This window comes from Cygnus atratus, chromosome 2 (assembly GCF_013377495.2).
Source record: "Cygnus atratus isolate AKBS03 ecotype Queensland, Australia chromosome 2, CAtr_DNAZoo_HiC_assembly, whole genome shotgun sequence".
NCBI lineage: Eukaryota > Metazoa > Chordata > Aves > Anseriformes > Anatidae > Cygnus > Cygnus atratus.
In genome coordinates, this window is record NC_066363.1 from 25014018 (window position 1) to 25037060 (window position 23043).

A 23043-nucleotide genomic window follows, 5' to 3' on the forward strand; every position below is an offset into this window, starting at 1 on the left:
TTTGCAATTCAGAAATATGTGGAAGAACTAGGACTACAGCCATACAGGTTTTAGGCATCGGTAGAATTAATACATGTTATATCGGGTCATACTGTTCTATTTTAATTTTAATTAAATCCCACAGTCTTTGGATCAGTCTTGAAGAGGTACCGAACATGCTAAGGATATTTAAGCATGTGGTTATCTTAAGTATGTACATAATGAATTTGGGTCTAATTATTTTATTCTAGGTAGATATATTACCAGAAAAAAAAAGAAAAAAAAAAAGAAAGAACTTAAGGATTAGTCATTAGACCCTGGCAAGTCCCCTTTTTTTGGTGACATTTCTTCATCTTATTCATTTGTCAAGAATGTAAACTCATTCCTGCAGTTACCAAACATATCAAGATTTTTTTTTCCTACGACTCATGCTGTTTTTGTTTCATATTTCCTCCTCAAGCTCAGTGGATGCAGTTCTGCTCTGCTAGTTGCAAGTTGCAAGCAATGTCTTCAGTTTCTAAATTCAGAGTCTTCATCCAAGCATGTGGAAAAAAAAAGAAAATATTTGAAAATGGAAACTCATATCTCTTTCTCTTCTCCCACAGGACTCAAAACATGAATATCATTTATTGAAGCTCTGTTCACACACACCAAAGTGGATGTGCAGCAGAAAAGTGGATCAGGAAAGTTGAAATTAAGAAGGTATAAAAACGGAGAACAAAAACTGGGGAAAAAAGTGCTATATATATTTCCTCTTCTGGGAAATTCAGATTTAGTCCATATAAGCTATTCTCTATTATTCATTCTGGATAGTTGATTATGCTCTTTTGATATCCCTTGTTACTCAATATTATACATATGAACAAATTTCATTTCACAGATATCATAGAGGAACAGCCCAAAGATTCACATGTGCAAAGAAAGGCATTTTGGTGTAAAAAGACCATTTGCTATTTGCGATTCATTATTCTCCTGTTATTAAATTCTCAGCTAAGAGCAGAAAGACAACTCACACAAAAAGGTCTAATTATTATGTGCTTTAAAAGCATAATATCAAATAGTGCAGCTCAGAATTTGATATTTGTTTGCATAAAGTATTTATTAAAAAGAGTATTAACAAATTATGAACAAAAGGGAAAAACTTTTTTATCCATAATGAATCATTAACTTTGTGCTGTCCATAAGCTTCGTCCAGAATCCATTAGGCCTCAGGTTTGGAAATTACTTCATACTCTTAGTCAACTACCTGCAAGAAATATCTAACTCAGTCTTGGCTATGTGTTTTTTTTTGATACTGTAACTACACAAGATGATAACCTTTGCTAGCCTATTGGATAATGGCTGTAAACATGCACAAGATATATCACTACCTAAATAAATCAGGATAATTCCACTAATTTGATGGAAACACATCCATTTTTTATTGGTGATGATTATCCAGCATTATCCCAATTACCAAAATCTAGAAACAACAAGAGAGACTTCACATGCATCAAGGATTAGTCTGCTGAATGTCTGCTGTTGAATGTCTGAATGTCTGAAAAACTTTCTCTGGTACATAGCCATACCATAATACTTTGGAATTGCAGTTCAAATCATATTTCAAATGTTAATTGAAAAATGATAATTCTACTTGACGAACAAGAAGATTCATTCCTTAGCAGATTTGAGGACCAAGCTCTAATGAGTCATGCTCTAACTTCCGTCAGATATTCTTTCGATAATGTACATTTGCAAACAGACACCAGTTTCTGTTATTTCAGATTAGAGATTTCTACCATAATTAGAATATCACAAACCCTCCAATGGCTGTTGCCTGAGTTGAAGATACATACATTATTCCACTGTGATTGCTTTCAGATAATCACGGCCTTAAAATGTTTTTTCCCATTTCAGGCTGCATTTTCAACGCAGTCTATGAACAAACCTAAAACATTTATCCGTAACTCAGTAGAAAACTGAGCTATTTTGGGATGCAATGAACAAATACACTTTACTTAAAGGCAAAAATGTAGCTTCAATTTTGTAAAAACTTCATAATGGGAACAGAAGCAAAATTCGTAATGGAAATACAGCGTCTTTTGCATGTTCCACCATACTTGGCATTGGTGATGGCATTCCTCAGTTTGATATGTATTGAATATTAGGACTAAATTACGATGAATTTTGCAAGTAGTGCCATATTATATCATGTCTCAATAAAACAGAGAAATATGTGTATTTATGGTCACAGTCAGCTCCTGGTGCTAGTGAGGGTGGGGACAGGCATGGGTTAGGCTGAGCAGCTGCTGCTGCTCCCTCTGCCAGAGGTGGGCTTCACAGCTTTCCTCTCCTGACTCATGGGCTGGAGGAGCAGGAAGGCTTGATTTCCTACAGACTTTGTCCCCTCCTTGTCCTATCCTCTCTCGATCTTATGCTTTCTGCGTCTTCTGATCCATAAGTCCCTTCCAACCACTCTGATCCTTTAAGAATCACACCACCTTGACGTCCAGGTAATAATATGTGTCACTTGCCCATGTTAACTTGTTGTCCAAGGCCAGACTGAGTCTCCAGGGAACTCACACAACAAAATAATATTTACCTCTTTTCATTATTAGGCCAAATATACCACAGAGAGTAGTAAGGAAACTCTCACAGGCAAACTTGATAACACACAACCTGCAGCACCCAAAATGCTGTTTGGGCTACAGCACACAGTCAAAGGTACAGTGGCAACTACAGATCTGGAGCACTGGTGTGGGGTAAAAAAGAACATAACCCCCTAAGTCTGGAGCAGATTGTCCTCCAGAAGACTGGCTTTTAGAAGCTATTTGCCTTTTTGCTGGGTTGGATCTTCATCACTTTTTGGGTTTGCAGCTTTTTTTAAGCTGGGGTGGTTTGACTTGCTACATTTTAAACCTCTTCATGGGTTCCTTGCTGAAAAAAAGGGTCTAACGTGCAAGAATTTACAGCCGACAGCTCTCAGCTTAAGTACCTTTTGTCTTAAATTGCACGAGATGCCCTTGCTCTGCCTGTCTAAACCAAAAGAGGACGATGGCATGGCTGTTGACCAAATAATTCAAGCATCTACTCAAAGGAAACTAAAAGTGCTTAGTTGTTTTGGGTGCAGGTATCAAAGTAGCGGGGGCTGGCCTCTGTGAGGAGAGGCCAGGGGCTGTCTCATGCTGGACAAAGCCGGCTCCAGTGGCCTCACCACAGGGCTCCGCTGAGCCCCTGAGCCATGCTGCGGGTGTCTCTGGGAAAAATTATTTAAGAAAGGGCAGAAAGGGCTGGGGGGAGAGAGGAGGAGGGAACAAAAGAGTGAAAAACAACAGAGGGAACACCAAGGTGAAAGGAAGAGGAGGAGGTGCTTCACGGCACAGCAGCAGCCCTCGGAGGACCCGTGTTGGAGCAGGTGGATATTCCTCAAGTGGGAAATGTGGCCCATGGAGAGGGCCCACGCTGGAGCAGGTGAAAAGTGTGAGGAGGAAGGTGAAAGGAGGTGAAAAGGAGGAAGGAGCAGCAGAAGGAGCTGTTAGGGACTGACCACAAGCCCCTACACCCCACCCTGCTGCAGTACTCGGGGCAGGAGAGGGATCAGGAGTGATATGGGGCCTGGAAACAGGTGGGGGAAGGTTCTGTTTCACAGTGTTGTTTTAATGTTTGCCTTTTTGTTTCCCACTTATCTGAATTAGTAGTTAAATACTTACTTTAATCAGCACTAAACTAAGACCAAAGCAAGTCTGTTTTGCCCATGATGGCAACTGGTAAGCAATCTACCTGTCTCATCTCAGCCCACAAGTTTTCTCATTCCTGCTCTTTTTTCTTTTATGCTCCTATCCCACTGAGGCTGGGGGGGAGTAATGAGTGGCTGGGTGGGATTTGGGCTGCTGGCCAAGGCTAACCCACCACAGTGGTGAAGCTATAGATGCTCGATTCTGTCTTTGTGAAGGGGGACACAGGGATACGCAACTGACAGAAAACATCAAGAATAGTCTGTCTTCAGAGAACACATGCATAGGTAACGTACAGATATGAATAGCTACTCATTATGTGAAGATCACATTTCCTCCTTGTTGACTAGTATGTAAAGAAAGAAAAAGCATTTATCCAGATTAACCTTAGTCATAGCAACATGAGTTCCCAAGACCAGAGAAAGTAAGTCTGTGAAAGCCCACAAATATATTTGGTCATACTACCAAATAAGAGCAACATGGTACAGATCCTTGTCAACTACAGACAGACCCTAAAGCACAATCTGATTTATTTTTTTTCCCAGCCTATTTTCATTTTCCGGTGCAATTTCTGTGCTAACATTTGGTAAAACAGCACAATCCTTTGGGATCTCCTAACAGTTCTCTTGCTCCTCTGCGGAGTATCTCACACACCTGCACAACAACCTGCATCTTTCACCTAGAGATTCTATTTATTTGTATCTCATTTTTGTATTTTTGCAGAGCAGAATGGAATGTCCCCATTTTGGACAGCAGGTGTTGGGATACTCATCCTGAACATTTCCTGTAGGAGTGTTCGCGTAAGAGATAACTGCAAGTGTAAACAAAGGGGACGAGTTTTAGACAGCAAAGCGTAATGAATCAGCCAGGCTAGTTTGATGAAAAGGCTCAATGCCTCTCACTGAACAGCAAAACCTTCTCTGAGCAGAGGAGCAGCAGGATGAGGCCTCCTTTGTATAGTACAGGATTATACAGAACCCCCAACCACCAAATTGCTTTCATTTTAAAGGATGTTTTTTAAACATGCTGGAATGAAAGTTTAAAGAGTTCTCACATTCTCTGGGGCCTATTTTTGAAGCTGAATAATTACAGCACTTCTATGGTTATACTTTGTAACAAACAGTCAACATTAATTAATGCCAAAAAAACAATGGCATTCCTGAGGAATTACACAGTACAGATACATGAATAGCAAAAGACATGATTAATGTTGTTACACTGAATCCCAAAGGCATTAGTAATAATTTAGTGACTCCCTGTTAAATGCAGTGATTTTCTTTTTTAAATCTTGTCCTTACTCTGGTGTGGCAACCCATCACACCAGCCTACCTAGAACACTGTGACTGCAATGGTGGGGGCAGTGAAGCAATTTGTCATGGCCTGTGGGGCTGCAGGATGCTCTTCTCCATGCAGCTGGTGCAGTGGCTGGGACACAGATCCCTGCCTTTGTGCCCTTTCCCTTCTCTCTCCTCTCAGGAGAAAACTAGTCTGATCTGTCTCCCTGCTGGGCATTCAGAAAGGGAAGGAGGAGGCTAAGCTCTTTGCCTTCACCTAACCACATTATAGACTCTCAAGAGTCATCCATGATCCATCTGAATATATTCAACCCAGGGTATAGATCTCCTACTTATCCTTAGACTGGGTTACACTTTATCTCGGAGAAGTCCTATTGCTTTCCATGGAAGTACTCACATAGGAAAGGTCGTCCCTCAGAAGACAAGACTACTGTGATATTCCTGCCAATTAACTAGATAGTACTAAGAGACTGTGAACTTCAAAGCATATTCAATTTTAGTATGTTCATTGTCAGATAGAGACAAATAAATCCAAATGACCTGTTCGCTTAGTCTTATTCATCTACTTTACAAGATAAATGTTCATTTTTTGTTCACAGAATAAAATGCTGTGCAGAAAAAAAAATACAGCAAATTCATTTAGTGTATGAATAGCAAAAGGGAACTAATACCTGCTAAGCTCATGCAATGAATTGATCTAATAATGTGTTTAGTACACTGCTACCCTAAAAGTAAACAATTTGTTGAAAATTAAATCACAGTTAAATTTATTTTAAAATATGAAGTAAATATTTGCATAATTATTTTTCAATTGTAACATTATCTTAATCATATCAAAGATACTTTAAAACAGAGTTGATTAACAGACATTTAAAAATATATTCTGATAATATCTCTTTCTAATCTATTTTAGACCATTTCTATAAGAAAGAAAGCACAGTTCAAACAAGTACTTCTGGATTACAAAATTTTTATGATGAAGAACCCTGCAGACATGCCTACTCATAAAAGTATACGTCTGTCTACATGCATGCACGTATACATTTTAGTGTTTTGTATAATCTCATCGGAGGCTTCCCTTAAAATGGAGGCCTGGATTTTTATTTTACAGGACTTTAAAAATGTCAATTTTAATACATGTCTGTTTTATCAGTATTTTAATACTGCCAGATTTTCATACTGATCTCAGTAGTTGTGAACTAAAAACCAAATTCAATACATGGAATTTGTACTTAACATCTGTGGGATACATATATATATATATACACTCATGTATATATATACACATATGGATGCATTTCATTTCAGACAGAACAAAATTAATTTTAGTGGCTATAAGCCTTTCCACTTCATTTTTTCATTTTATAGCTCAACACCTGAGAAGTCAGTTTGCAATACAGATCTTTCAAGTTTTAATGTGTCAGCTGCTATTATTCATATTTGATGAGAAGAACTTGCAGGACTGAAAGGAAACCTACATAACTGTTGGCCTACTTACTGTCAGTGATTCAGTGTACCAAAAATTCCCATCAAGGTGGAACTACCAGGTATGCAAATGAGACACGTTTCCTACTTGGATACTGGTATTTTAAAGAGAAAATACATCCAAATTATATGAGAACAGAAGGGAATTTTCTTTTATTGATTTGATAGAAATTGGCAAATGTGACACTATTACCAAGATCTGTCTTGGACATGAATTTTTTACAGCAGGTGAATGTATTTTTATGATTAACAACTTTTTTTACTGTTCAAACCTTTCTACTCTTTGCATCCAGTAGAAAAATGAATAAAAGGCACATCTCAACAGAATTTATAGATCTGAGCCTAGATAAGTAAACAAAAAGAAGTTTTCCCCATATCTCTGGGTGATATCATCACAGTTTTGTACATCCCCAAATGTTTTCTGGGAAATTTCTTTTAACATTACTTTATTACAAGCTTTTCATAACACTATATTGGACACAGTAATATCTCACAGTGCATCATGGTCTGACAGTTCTTACCCACTCTGTTCTTTTATTCCTCAGAACATCTGAAAAAGTGATGAGAACTAAAATAAACCAAGAAATTCCCCAAACTCTTTACTGGCTCACCTGATTGGTAAGCCCAATACAAATGGCTTGAAATAGCATCTGCAGTTTGTGTGCATTAGTTCTGACTCTTCTGGCACATGTCTGGGGACTGACCTCAGTCAAAATTTAGTATCTAAGTGCTACATCAGAACAAGCTCGATAGCTCAGGCAGAACTGCAGTTTGAATTTTGGAGAACGCCTTTCATATAATTTCAACTACTTGCAACAAGAAAGGCCAGCTTTCTTGCAACAGATGCTATGAGCCTATTCCTTCTGGGCTAAATAGCAGACTTCCAGTTGGCTGAAGTCAATCTATCTGGAGCACTGTACGTACTCTCCTCTCTTTATCACCTCTCAGTAAAATTTAATGCTTTCAGTTTTTAAACAAGATTTTTGATTGCTTCTAATATGCTTAGTATACACGTCTCTCATCTTGGGACATTGCCCTTTCCTCTTTGCAGACTTTGCTTCTGCATTCCCAAGCTGTATTTTGGGACATCCTAAGTGTATTGTCACTTGTGGCAATCTTTCTGAAAGCTCTCCTGATGTAATCAGAGAAATTAGTCTACCCAGAAAATTCAGAAAGCTGGATGAGGCTCCCTTCAACAACTTCATTATGCTTCTGGGAGGAGTTGCACAGAAATCACTGTCTCACTCCCTGCCAGAGTCTACAGACAGTAAATTATCAACCACGGATGAGCCAATTCTCCTCCACACCTGTCCTCACAAGGAATATTCCAACAAGCAAGACCCCTTCCTTGGTGGAGCATGCTGCTCAGTCAGCGCTACAGCTATTTACCAGCACCTTCGTGATGCTGTTGGCCATAATAGCTCTTTTTAATCTATTCAGACTCTGGGAAGGGTTAAAAATATGACATATGTTGACAGTTGACACTCCTCACTAACAGGAAAGACACGTTGCTGTGGGGCCCAGATCTCGGCTTCTCCTTCCCTGCAGCTGTCTGTGGATAGCAGCTAATTGTATCCACTTGTTTAACCTCGGGGATAACGTCTGGAGGGGACCAAGTGCCACAAGCATACTTTTTTTTTTTTTTTTTTTTTTCTAACGGTCATTTCCTCTCTGGTGTAACTTGCATGACAGCATGTGACAAGCAGAAATTAATGGGGACACTGCTGTGCCAATACCTCTTGAATTGCTTTGACACTGGCTGCAGGCTGCCTGCTTGGCCACCCAGCCAAGACCTCACATGAAATATGGCAGGGGGCCCACAGCTCTATTCACTAACAAGCCAGCTGGTCAGTGATTAGAAAGCTGAAACAATGCTGTGCACATACATCAAGAAAAATGCTTTACAAACAGCTTCGGACTCAGGAGGTGAAGTCTGCTAGAAGAGTAAATCTGTAAATCTATCTTCTGAGGACTGCTAACTTAAGCTAACACCGGAGATAATGTGGAAGGCCCTGGGAGATGACTGTCCTACATTATCACCTGAGCACAACAAGGGCTAGCTTCAGAACAAAGACTAGCATCTTAGCATGCTTAAAATCAAGTGCAAACAGCTTAGATCACATGGATTCAGGTCCAGAGGAGCATTCAAATTATGTAAATACATAGAGATTTATGACAGACTACTCTCCCTACTGGTCTATCAACACCTTGGCAACATTGCTGACATTTCTGCGGAAACTCTCATTGGATTTGTCCGCCGTGTGCCATCAAGACGGCTGAGATTTGTTTATACACTGATACATAACAACAAAGGCCGGGACTTTAGAAGTATCCCAGGGGATTTGGATGACCAGATCTCCTACACCCAAGGCAACTTTGAACATTTCAGCCAAGACTTTTTTGAAAACCAACAAATCCTTGGCTAGACACAAAAGGCTCAAGACTGCTTCTTTAATTTCTCTCTCTCTTTAAAAAAAGAAAAAAAATCCACTGAAAATGCACGTTCTCTACAAAACACCTGCATGACAAGAAAATAAGTTATATTTTTTTAAAACTAGGGAAAAAAATGGTTAATAAGATCCTACAGGATTAAAAATCCAAACATTTAAAATACATAGACCTTGAGCACCTAATTCCCATGGCTCCTTCAATGATATAAACCCAGTCCTGCATTTTCTGTTTAACAGAAAACTTGTTTAAACTTAGTATAACACAGGTCTGCTCCATTTCCTCATATGTAAAGAAAGGTATTTTGTGGTATATAAAGATATTTAAGATCTCAAGGCACTGTAAAACAGGCTGGCAGGATAGCTGAGTCAATTTTGTGAATTAGGAATTGGGGTTACTTCAGAGTTTGGACTTTGAGCCTAATTCATTTTGATTGCTAACATCATCAAAAAGTGTAGAAATCCAGCATATTAATTCACGGTACTTTAAAGCTGACAAAGAAGATGGCCTCATATCAAACTCGGCCAAAGCCCAGTGAAGGCACAAACATCAATCAGTTTTCAAACACCTGTACTGGCCCCACTGCTTTTTAGTAGTTCCATATTTCCATTCTCCCAAACCTATTAGAATCAACAGGACCTTCAGAAAATTGTAGATGATGTTTAAGACAGAAGTCCCAACATGACACCAGACATTGCAATACAGCAAATTGCCTAGAGTTAGATGCTCTCATAATAAACAGATAATGATTTTTACTAAAGATGTTAACAGAGAAGAAAGCAAGAAGACAATCCCTTTCTAACCTCTCCAGGGCATACATGATAAATAAGGGTGAGTTGTGCATTTAAAAAAAACCACTTTTCAATAATTTTTTTCTGCTTCTATTGCACTCACATGGCTGAAGTATCATGATGCTCTTCAGTGCTGTACAACGGCTCAGCACTGGGGTCAATTACTGACTGCTAGTCCCAGCAGTTCATTTAACTTTGCTTCCTCTGTTGCTCCATCTTATAAATTCAGGGATAATGGTTAACTACTTCATGAGTGTTGCAAAGATTAACTGGTTAATGTTTGTTAAGTACTCCAAAAAGAATCCAAAGATTTAGAATTTGCTTTCAGTTATAAAGGTGTAATAACCTTCAAGAAAACCAAGGATGTACAGAAAAGAAAAGATTTCTTGGATTTAAGTTATGGGTGGAAATGGTCGTCAAGGAAGAGCTGAAAGGGGACAGTGGAACCAGCTTAATGAGGAGCCTCAACCCAAGAATTGTACATACAGAGTTGCAATAGTGTTACAGCATTTCATGAACTCTCAAAATATTCTCCAGGATGAGAATCTTACTGATGCCTTACCACACCTAAGTCAAACATAGTGAAAAACAGAATTGTTTCTTGGGAGCACTCAGCCACTTGAGTTGTTCTCCCTATTTACAGAAGCAATTAATTTGCAATTGTATTAACACTAAATTAAAAAATCAATAGCTCTTGAACCAACAGCTTTACAAGGGGAACAGGCAGGCACTTTATCCTACAGACAAAGTACAGAGAAGAGATTTTGCAAGAGGAGTCAAGCAAGTGCACAAAGCCTTTTGTTTTCACCAAAAGCATGCGTAACTTCCCATAGCACCAGAAGAGGGGAATGGCTGCCCATTCCCTTCCACTTACAGGGTCTATTACTGTCTCCTTTCTTTTATGACTTCCTACCTTTTTGTTTACTTCATTCTTTCCTTCCTTATTGCAACTTGTTGCTCTTTCCTGCCCCATCCCCTGTTCTGGCCCTTCTCTTCATGCCTTCACTGCACCCCATTTCACTCAGCCATTTCCTCTCCTGCACTCACTTTCAGGCTCTGTGATCCTAGTTCATCTCTTTGGGTTGCTGCCTCCCATGGGCAGGTGATTAGCAAGCAAGGTACTTCAGCAGATGCCAGTTATTAGCATGCCTCTGCAGCTCATTGCTGGATTGCAGATACAGCAAATGGTAAACGGCAGTGATGTGCCTGGGGTGTTTGCTCAAAGCACGTCTTTGTTTCTAAAAGGTAGGCTGATGCTCCCAGGAGTGGCTGCAGTGGTGGGATATGGTCTCACACATCTGCTGAGTCTCTCCAAAGTGCCAAGGGCCATAGCCCCTCCAGTTCTGAGAAGACTGACACTGATTTACATTAGCGTAAATTAGTGTCAACCTGGCCTTGTTTTCTTTTGAACACTTGACTGGTTCTTAAAAAAAGAGGCGTCTTCATCTCTGGTGACACAAAGAGCAATGAGCCTACTTCGTAATGTTAGCACAACAGACAGAAACTGGCTCTGTTTTGAGGGGTAAGGGTGAAGCTTGAGGCCCTGAGCAACCTGATCTAGTGGGTGGCATCCCTGCCCATGGCAGTGGGGTTGGAACTAGGTGATCTTTGAGGGCCCTTCCAACCCAGGCCATTCTACGACTGAGGAAGGGGAAGAAAGGTACAACATGAGTCAGCAGTCTTCTTGGGAGGGGAGAAGGTTGTGTCCAATGTTTCACAGGCACAACACCCTCTCCAAATGCTAAACACAATAAACTCTAAGCAAAGAGATTTTTCATAAAGAGCTAAAGTTACGGTAGAAGTTAACTTGTAAAAAGAGCTTATCAATGGAACAAACTGCATCCATGAAGCAGTATCTTTTAAAAGCAAAATGTCACAAAGGATGCATGTGACAAATGCAGCTTGTGACAAATACATCTCCACACAGTAACTTGTGACAAGCAAAAAAAAAAAAAAGTATGCTATTGATTACATAAGCTATTTTGGAAAAGAAAACTACACGTCTTCCTGTCTATCTTCACTGTAACCATTCATGGAAAAGCTATGAGAATAAAGCTAGCTACGACCCAGACAACCTGGAGCATATACACATGTACTTTGCTGAATCAGGCCCTAGAAGGATGTCTTTTGTTTTCCCTATCAACAAAGAAAACATTACAAATCGTACAACACAATATCAAACTCCATGTTATTCCAAAAAGACAGTCAATTAAGAAGAAGCAAACTGTGTCTTTAGAAGAACAAATGAGAGAGGCTAGGGATCACTATCAAAGGACTTCTGTTTTCTTTTGTTTATTAAATAGCAACTGTATTATTTACTGCAGCTTTGCAAGCCAGTGAGCAGCTGGGTGTAACACATTTCCATGCTGTGTAACCTCTCCTTATGCTTCGTTAGACTCCTTATCAGGACCAGAAGAAAAGAAATCTCTCTGTTATGCTTTTCCTGTGGCAAAGGAAAAGACAAGATGATGACTTTCCAGCTCATTTCACTTGTACAACATTCTCATCAATCACCATGGGGTAGGTCTTTGTTATTTTCACTGAAGGACTGTTCTTAGTTTTCTGTCACAATAAAGCGTGACTCCACTAACTAGCAAATCAAGGTTACCTCCACCACATTTGTAAGGGAACGAAATGCAAACATAAGGCTAAAGATACTTCTGAAACATTTTCCAAGGCCCCAGCTTTACAGACATAAGCCTAATTTGAAGTAGGATTAAATTCTTTTCATTGAAATGAAGGTTAAAGTCTGAAATACTCAGAGCAGTTGAGCTAAGGAAGCTAAACTAACCATTTCATCAAGAACCAAAAGTTTTCTGCTTGTTTTGCGACTTTCTGCTCCAGAAACCAAGCAAAGAAACTGTGGTTTAATTTTATTTTAAACTCTCTGTCAAGTATGCATCTCTTTGCAGTTTTGGTTCACTATAGCCCACGCAGCTTGGCCTCTATTCTCCTTTTCCTATGTCTTCAATAAACCCTATAGAGACATCTGTAGGAATTATGTGAGCAAACAAAAAAGCAAGAAAGGGATATATTCTGATCAAGGCAAAAACGTAATCAAAAATGCTTTGTAAGATGGTCTCTCCTCCCTTAGCTTCACGTTTTTATATGTCTTTTCCTTTTTGGTCTGTGTTGTTTCTCACTGAATGACAGTTATACACAACATACTATTGTAATAACAAGCATATGGCTCAAAGATCACTGTTGAGTTTCTCAAGTCTCAAATTAGACATTTTTATTTAAAATACATGAAAGACATCTGTATACTCTTTCATTAAATGCATTTTACATTTGTAACATCCTACGTATTCTTTTGGAACCATTTCCATTAAAATGCCGAGTTGGGGTTTGGATAGCAAGCATTTCCTTTGTAACACTAAGGGAGGAGTATGTTACTGTCAAAATTTCTCTCTAAAAAGTCCTTGCTAAAATATTTACTCTACTTGTCAGAACAGGAATATCTGAAGTTAATTCCAAATGAAAGAATATTTTAGAATGAATCATAAATTAGATGTTAAAAAAAGGCAACATGCTGCCATTCCAGTGCCCCTTCCCTGCTGTAAAACTGAACGAAAACTGACTCTGCATTTGCATTCACAGAATATTGTAACATTTGGAGCCTTCTGAGATTCCTTAATTGTAGTTATGCAACAGAACTGTCACATCCTAAAACAAAGGACAAAAATTCAGCAGCTGAATTTATTGGCTTGGAGAAGAAATGCTCTTAAAAGATGGATAACATGTCTTGATTATTTTGGGCATTTTAAAGTTACAATGCAATGCTTCCTATTGCATAGATCAAAGAAATTAGACATTTTACAAATATTTAAAAAACTGAATGGTGCTGTTTGTAAAGTAACATATTTAGCAACAGTGAAAACTGTTGAGCAGTAACTTTCTTTGCAATCAATCCTCTCATTTCAATGGGCCCTTTATGGTATAAGATACTGTTCAACATTAATAAAGATATGGTACACTGGTGTTTAGGCATTGGTCAGAATGGTAAAAACCAGCTTCTTTTAAATGGGTATTCTCAAGGGTCAAGATTTGCAAAGGCAAATGGGGTAAATTCTGTGGTCAGAACAGTTATGATATTAATAAAACAAGAAACAAGCAAGCCATTGTGTTAAACCTATGATCCTGCAGAGCTCTTTTCCATTACTGAGTGATTTTACTATGATGACCAACTATGACACACTTTTGTAAATAGTCAGGAGTCTGGTTCCAAAGATTATTGGCTTACACGTACATGTTGAGGGAACTTCCTTGATCTGACAAAGCATTTAAATACAAGTAAAATACATGTTTATGACTAATCTGAGACTACAGAAACAAGAGTTTCATTTCTTCTTTGCTCTAACTTTGGAATTCATCAGGTCAGTAAAAAAGGATAACAACTGATCCTGCTCTGTTAGCTCCTCCAATTTGCAGCCTTTCAACCTCACTTCTTCGAAACTGGAGCAATCTGTTTACATAAAATTAAGCAGAAGCTTAAGTGCTTTGCTGGAGCAGAGCCTCTGCTCCCTTTGGGGTTTCTCTTTTAAGGTCTGAAGTTGAACCAGAAGGCTCAGGTATATATCCCAACATGATTTTAGATGTTTTGTGTATACTGACATAAGTGGTAGTACTATATGGCTGTAACAATAACAGAGAAGTAAAAAGAACCTAAAATACTAGTGTTTATGAGTTTTTGGATAAGGCTTCCAGCCCAAAAAATTAAGGACAGATTTTGATCTAGGAGCTTAAGCCTTTGTAATTTGCTCTTTCTTAATTGCAAACTGTTCATGCTTTACTTGAAAACAAATGAAAGGCTGCTTGCTAACTGATGCTATTAGCATTGCACCACACTCACTCCTGGAGTAACCCTAAGAAGCCAACAGCTACACCACAGAAGGATTTGACCCATAGTCGTGCTCTGGAGCACTGACATTGGCAAATATTACAAAACCACATCTGCTTTATTAAAACTACAAATAAATTAATCATTTTAATCCCCAAATATTTTCCCTTGCTGTCTCACAAAGAGCAAACACCAAACAGTATTTCTGTTATTTCACTCATGTTTCCATTCTTAATTTTCTGTCTTTTGGCAGCTGTTTGCGAACTTACTAATAATGTGTGTCTTTGTTTGGACTTCTTAAAAAGAAGGATATTCTCAAAATGGAAGAAAGCTCATTTGATTTCACTTTGAAACCTGAGAAAACTGTGACATGAACCACACGCTGATTACAGAGCACTGATACATAAAGGAAGCAGTTGTGTAAATGTGTGAAGTGTGGCTTTGGTGGGGGGTGAGCAGAACAGAGGACAAGCACAATTTTAGTCAAATAATGCTGGTGTAGGGTATGATTATCATGACTCATGTTTAACACGGTATTGTGTAAAGGCCAGCCAAAAAGGACAACCTATTATGGTGGGCACTGTACAGTCAAGGGTTTTCATACAGTTTCTTCCATTAAACGCTCACAAATAAAATGGACAAGACAGACCCCAGGTGGAGAAACAGTGTGACAGTTCCATGATATTATTTCTTAATGGCAGTAGAGTCAGTTAGGAGGGGAGAAGGGAAATGGAATGGAAAGTGATGGAGATAAAAGATGTGGAGGGAGGGAAAGAACAAAGAAGTGTTATACAGCGTAAATACAGAGTGAACATGAGGTGAAAAAATGAAGGTGGAGGGAAAGGATGGAAGGAGGAAAGGACTAGAAAATGGGATTAGCATGGGCAGAGAACATTGAGTTGAAACCACCAGAAGTTCTTTGAGTGTCAGGAGTTTTGGCTTTGGTCGCTTCAGCAGCTGAATGTAGCTGGCTGACGGCAGCGGCTGGTGCTTCTCTGCAGTTTTGTCCCCGAGGGCCACAGGATGGAAAGCAGAGGGAGGAACTGTGTCTGTTCCCGGACCTGCAGAGTCAAGTGGGACAGGGGCTCTCCATAGGTCTCTGATCCCACACGAGTAGGAGGGAGAGGTGCAGTCTCGGCTGGGACCCATTTTATTCCCTCCCTAATGCAACAGCCCTCATGCAGCTCAGCTGTACCCGATGGTGAGCTGGAACAGAGGCCTATGGGATGGACTCTGGGAATCGGCAGGTGTACGTGGATATCTGTATCTGTATACATGTGTGCATATACCTGTGTGTGTATACATGTGTGTGTGTGTGTGTGCAGCATGCCTTTATGTATATACATACAAGTATGGTATACTCTGAACTACTTCCCAAGCACAGGAGTGGGGCCACCCCTTCTGTGTTCTCGTATTGTACTTTTGACTCTTCTCTATGCACCTGGGTTTCTCATTCTGGACTCGTCTGGCCCACGGCTATTTTTGGATCATGAACTTCCTACATGGTAGTGACAATCACCGAGTTTCCCTTTCCTCTTTTCCCAGTTGCTGAAATAGCAACATTTTTTGCTGCATATATATTAGGGGGCTTGTACAATAATTACACACGCACATATGCATTTATGCGACTATATATATATGCCTATGTGTACGAATAATTAAAAAATTCTTAAGGCTAATTTTAAGTTCTGCATAGGAAAATAGGCCAAAAAAAAAAAAAATCCCTGCCAGTATGGGACTTTATTTTCTGGCATAAGCTAAATACATCTGTCATGGAGGAAGACAAATGAACACGACATATCTTGAGTAAATCAGTGTGCCACTAAAGTAACATGCTTAATTTTTACTGTTTGATACAATAACCTGCCTACTCACTGGCATAAAAGCAGTGCACGCAGTTAGTGCAAGAGTATTAAATTTCTCTTGGGTGGAAAAGAGAGTTTTGGAACAATTTATTTGGTTACTGTATTATCTTCTGCTAGCTAAGCATTGTCTGTGGCAACCTTCTGAATATTTATTTTACACCACAGCTGTATCTTTGCCATGAATAAATATAGATACTTTGCGAATATCCTAGTACTGAGAATCTGAGCTGTAAAAACTTGGGTTCTCTAAGAAGGGAGAGGTATCCTGTAGCAATGCTTCTAGTCCCAGATCAGCTGAGTTCAACAATTAGATTCTGGGGTTCAACAAGTAAATAAAATGTCAGTCAGGTTTCCCAAATACCTACCTCATCACAATTTGTGCCATTCTGTCTCCTCTTCCCCAGTGCTGTCTGCTTGTTTTGGGGTGAGGTATAGCTTTGTGCATATGCAGAACATAAGGCCCTGATCTCTTGCTAGTGCAGAAACTGCTATTGAGAAAGTGATTCCTATCTACCCTGTACAAATCAATAACAGCTCTTTGAACATCTCCTCTCTATCTCACATCTGCTGCAGTATGACCTTCAAATTACTTGTCAAAAGTAACATATGGCTTGCAAGCAAACTCTAGAACATGGGTAAATCTGAACATTTCAGTCTATTGTTCTGCTGCTGCTTTAAGCACACTGTGAGCTGCAACAGCTTTCCCCTAATTACTTTAACTGTAGCATCTCATCTTTGATGAAGAGGAAGACTCTGAAAACATGAGTGACGCTTCTGCTGATCACCGAGGCAGAATTTACTTGCAGAGCAAGTTGCGACCACACAACACCGCAACGAGACAAAGGAAAGCATCTTGAAAATCCTCCGTGCTCCTAGGAACTGCCATTGGCTCGCTGCTGAACAGAATGGCACTGTCTGTGACACGCCGCCTGGCAGCCCAGCCCCACTTTTAACATCTGCTTGAGCATTATTCCTACCACGTGCTCCCTTTCTTTCTTTCAGTGTCATCAAAGCATTTCACATAGCAGTCGCTACCACACTGATGTTCCAATAGCAAAAACCCAGTGTCACTAATAATCCAAGAGCATCTCAAGGAAATCCAGAACAGTAGACTCATAAGCTTTTTTTTTTTTCTTTCTTTTTTTTTTCATCACATCAATGTGCAGCTCTGCAAAATTAAGAGGAATTAAATGAGCTGATTGCAACATTTCATTTCCAGGGCCCGTAATGCTGTAATTCTGCAATGACTGCATTAGAAATGCTCTTCTACCAAAGACTGACTCTCCATCCCTTACCACAATTTAGAATCTCTACAATGTCTTAATTCCCTTTGACTTCCTGAATAAAGATGATTTCTGGCCCTCCATCTATGGAAAACAATGGAGCCCCCCCTGCTTCCTTCTGACTTCAAAGGAGGATGCATCCCTTAGAGCCACAATGGACCACGCTGCTGCCTTGAGAGTTGGGACCATAAAAGAAAAGTAGGTTGAGATGTCTATTTAGAGAGTCCTTGATAGACGTCTTTTCAGTGACAGAATTTGTAATTGTGTCATTGTTTTGAGAGACTAAAATTATTACTTCAGGCAGGTTACTTTCATGCATTATGCTACAATGTTGCTTGACTGCTTTCCAAACTGGAACAACTGAAAAAATGTGAAGCGCTCCAATGATTTTAAATCACTCTGCTCAGGACAGGGTGATTTAGCATTATTGGAGTGCCTCGCATTTTTGTGAGTTCTCAGTTTGCAAGCAACGGAGGTCTGGGCTGTCTTGGGCTACAGCATTACAAAAAAACAACTATACCCTACCATCAGTTTGTAAGTGTTTGCATTTGACTTTGGAAGTGGTAGGGATTTGGGGATATTTAATTCCACCATCATTAAAATATGTGGCAGTAAGATGGCCCAGGTGAAGGAAGTAACTGGACAGACACAACATTAAATTTCAAAACATCCTGCGCTGAGCAGGCTCTTCATTCAAGTCATGACTCCACTGAGCCCCTTGGTCAGCCTGTACATTGTCCCCTCCACAACCGCACCAGAGACGTGGCTGCGTCTCGACATGCAGCAGCAGTATGGGAAAGAAATGACAGTGCCTGTAAGAGAGGGAACCACCACCACCATTTGGAGAACATCCTCTTTTTAAAGTGTAGTTCCTTCAGAGCTGCCACTTGTGCAGGGCACCTGCTCTCTCTCTTGCTACCCTTCCATGCAGCAGTCCAACCCCTGACAGTAGGATAACAGAGAAAAAAAAAAAAAGATTTAACCAACAGTAACAACACAGCTCAGTCATTTTGTTTTCCATTTGTTTATAGTGACAATTCTTCTTTAATTCATAATATGGCTTCAGAACAAAATTTGTTGGAAAATACTGCACAAAGAACAAGATCCTTAGCAGCCATAAACTGCCATTGTTTCACTGAAGCTAATGGATTTACACCTCCCTGCATCAGTTGGGGATCTGATCCATTATTTGTGGGCTCTCAGTTCCCCACTAAGCTTTGCTTTTTTCTTTTCTACAAAAATACTGCTGGGAAAAAAATTTATGAACAGCTCTTCCCTTAGTATCTTTGTTATTAATTTTTGTAAGCTCTTTTAGTGCAGCTACGTGTAAAGGAGTGACTTCTAATTTAGATGTAAAACACAGCCTCACTCTGAAGAGTGTCAGCACTGGCGAATCTGTTTTCCTGGAATACCTTGTGCTGTTTTCAGAATTGCATGATTGTGTGACATCTGCTGCACATCTCATACGTGATCAACTGAGGAGGTACAACCGTGGCAGATGGCTGATGACTCACCTCACAACACCAAACACTGGTTTGCTTTCTGAGAAGTAACATCTTCATATTAATATTCTAAGAGCCCTGCAAAGACGTGGCCAGCCCACCTGGTTTGCTAGCAGGTAACGTAAGTTAGAGGAAGTGCACAGGGATGTAACAGCAACTTTTGTTCCAAGACATAAAACTGACTGAGTTAATATTTTAAAATTTGATTTATAGGCTACTATCAGATAAATCCACAAAAGGAAATGGGGTTCACTGCTGTACGCTCTAAGTAGCATCTAAATAGCAAAATCTGGATATCTGAATCAGACAGAGATCTAGGCTTCCTGTGCAAAGGAGAAACAGAAAAACAATATCCACAAAAGCCATTCAGTTGAGCGAGGAATCAGTATAAACACCAGAGAAAAGGATACACCTTAAATCCTGTTCTGTCCCTGTTCCAGGCTGCCCTGTTCCAGGCTGTGGTGAATGCCATGGTGATTCTTAGATCACAGAGGAGGGTAGATCATTCCCTGGTCTTCTAGCACCCCACAATAGATAATGTATGCACTTGCTATACCAAAGACCTTTGTTCTGTTCCCTTATCTGCTGTCAGATTGAAAGCATACACAGCCCAGTTAGCATGTGTAATTCTGATGAATTACATTTTCTTCGATTTTCTTCTGAATTACAATTTCTTCATCTTTCTGATGAAGAAAACTATTACAAGCCACTGGTTTACTTACAATGACATTAGCTAGCAAAGTTAGCTTTGTTCACTACTAAAATCAAAAAGAAACTTGGTAACAGTTTGTTATCCTCTCTCATTCCTACAGATTCCTTGGCAAGATGGCTGGAGAAAAATCCAGTAAGCCTAAAACACCTAACTCTATATACCAAATCATCACATGGATATAGCAATTAAAAGTTCTGTATTGTTATATACATTGCAGTAGGTTAGGTATGCCAAGCTTAACTGCACATACTTCAATTAATTTGCATGCCCGTGATTTCCATACTAGGAACTAGGAACTATGGAACTATGGAACTAGGAACTATGTAACTAGGGTTATAACAACCACACCTATATCCAAATCCTTTGGGATCCAAAACACATACCAGCGTCGCAAGCATTGTATCAAAATGTGATCATCCAGCTTAAACACGCTTCAGTCTCGAAGACTAACACATCATAATGCTCTAGTGGCCTGTTAACCTTTGAAAAAATAAATAAAAAATCTCCGTTCTGTGGCAGAGATGTGTCATTCCCATTTCCACAAGCCTTATGTCAACTAACAAAACTTCCTAATGAGCCAAATCTCTTTCAACTGCTAATGGCATTAACATTACCAAAGACCTATGCATGACTAGCAGATGTGTCCTAAGGAAACTGAACTCATACCTTCCATTTCCAAGGAAACTGCCCTAAAGTTAAAGAGTATCCCAGGAAGGAAAGAGGAGAGGAGAGGAGAGGGGAGGAGAGGAGAGGAGAGGACAGGACAGGACAGGACAGGACAGGAGGAAGGTGGTGTCATTGCTGATTCTGATTCATCCCATACAGAATAAATATTAATTAGGTCTAATATGGGAAGCAGGACTATAATCCAGGATTTAAAGACATATTAATTAGTTTAAAGGCTCGAACATAGTTCTCTTTCAAAGGTGAGTGCCATGTCCACAAGCATTTGGGATCACATTGTTCCTCTCTCTAGAACACTCCATTATAGAAAAATGGAAGTACCTCATTAGAAAAGATTTAAAATACCTTCTTCTAGAATAACGTATAACTCAGAGCTACAGCCACAGAAATAGGCATTCACGCTTCTAGAGACAGGGAGGGGAGCTGAGCAAGTCTGCCCTGCATCCTCTATAAGCATTCCCGCTACTAGGTAATGCCTCAAAATGGAACTGCCCCTCTTCCATCATTTTATGGGTAGCAATGGATATGTTCCTAAAACATCCTCTGGGGTGACTCCTGCTGAAGGACTCCTGCTGAAGGGATGCAGACATTGGAAAGACATTGCTGAGCAGCATTAGGACAAAAGAGTTAGCTGTGTTTAAATGATCTATGTGGTTACCTTCCCTGAACTGCTACAGTCTGACTACTATCTTCTAAACGTAACAGAAATTTTTAAAGTGGTATTGTTGTCACTTATATTCCTTGACAGTTAGTAACTAAAAACCCCAGAATGCCCCAAACCAGCAAAAGCTGTCTCCCACCCTCAAATGGTACGTAATAGTAATAGTTAATTCACAGAGAAAGGATCTTCTGGGACTGATACTTCTCTCATAGTAATTTTATGTCTTTCAAGTTCCACTAATAACTGTTGAGTTTACACCATAGTGCCAAAGGAGTATATTAGATCCTTCAACTCAAGCTATCCAGAGCTTACTCAGCTCATTTGGTACCTCTGTGCTGCTGACACATACAGAACTTTAACAGATGGTCTTACAATACTGGCAGTTGTTTTGTACTGTGCTAGTGGTAAGGGGAAATACTCTACACAAATTGTCTGCAATTCTGGAAAATAAATGAAGTACAAATCCATATTAACCTCAAAAGCCAAACTATAACAAGTCAGATTAGTCATTTAACGATGTATGTTCTCTGGGTTAAATGCTCAGTTACTGCAAAATGGTAATACTTCCCTGCAGCCAAGAGAACTATGCTTTGCCTCAGTGTCCACCAGAAACATCCATAAAGACATTATCATTAGAAAGGTATCGAAATGCATTAGGAATAAGCCCTGAGAACCTTCCTCATGTCATCAGTCCTCAGAGACTATCAGCAAAAGTACCTCCATAAACTGTGTTTTCAGGATAAGGTACATAAATAGTAAAGTAACAAGGTCCAATTTAATTTAACTAGATCTCTTTTTTTATTGCTGTCCTAAACAGAATTCAAGAAATGACACAACAGCAGAATAGCACTTGCTTTTCAAAAGTAAAACCAGCATTTTCCTTCACAAGTATAAAACTGCCATGAAATGCATATTTGTGCATACATACTACAATCTACTAGTGTGAATTTAAAACAGGATTTTAAAAAATTGGAAGCATTTCAATCCAGTGCTCACCTCTTCCATTTGCTTCATGTGAAACATTGCTTGGAAGATATTTCAAAGAAATTTCAGAGGCTCGGTCATTCAGTTCCCATCTATTTTAATACATTTAGTAAGACAGGATGTCAGTTACCTTTTATGTTACTGTTACCATGTTAGGTACTTTGATATACAGATTCCTTAGGCAGCATCAAAGCCCTAGAAGGCTGAAGAACCCTAGAAGTGTTAACATAAAAGAGCCCTTCAAATGCAAGAGGTACATTCCAGTCTTCTGCTGGGACTGAACTGAGGTTGTATCATTTTTTTCATTTTTTTTTTTATCCACTCAGGGTGGCTTAAAAAATACAGTTGCTGGAACTGGCTGATGTTATACATTTGTGACTTTGATACAAGTGAAAAGATCTTTATCAGTGTTATGTCTCATTTTATACAGAAAGATCAAACAACTCCTAAGTTTGAAGCTGTTAACAAAAAATATTAAAACAACTAAATTTCAGATACCTATCTTTTATGTTTTCTTTTCTCATCTTTTCCTTCCTCAGGACTTTTGCCAGACTAAGAAGACACAAGATACCTTCAGAAAGTACTTATACAAAAGCAAGGCAATCCTTCTCTGAAAGCATAAATTAGCTCTCATCATGAAAAAGAAAAATCAAAAGAATTGTTAGGTAGGTAGTCAAAATGTAGGAACATCAATCCCTCTGCGTCTTTTTCCAGGCCTAAACATATTGTCAAACATTTCAAGCTATGATCCTTGATGTACCACTTCACTGTGAAATTCCCAGGAGAAAAGAGGAGTTGGAA

General features: G+C 39.4%; 1 protein-coding gene across 2 annotated transcripts in view; it reads right to left on the reverse strand.

Moving 5' to 3' along the window:
• CDK6 (cyclin dependent kinase 6) overlaps positions 1-23043 on the reverse strand; it is a 128758-nt gene that overhangs the window by 75093 nt on the left and 30622 nt on the right. The gene's annotated exons all lie outside the window — the stretch shown is intronic.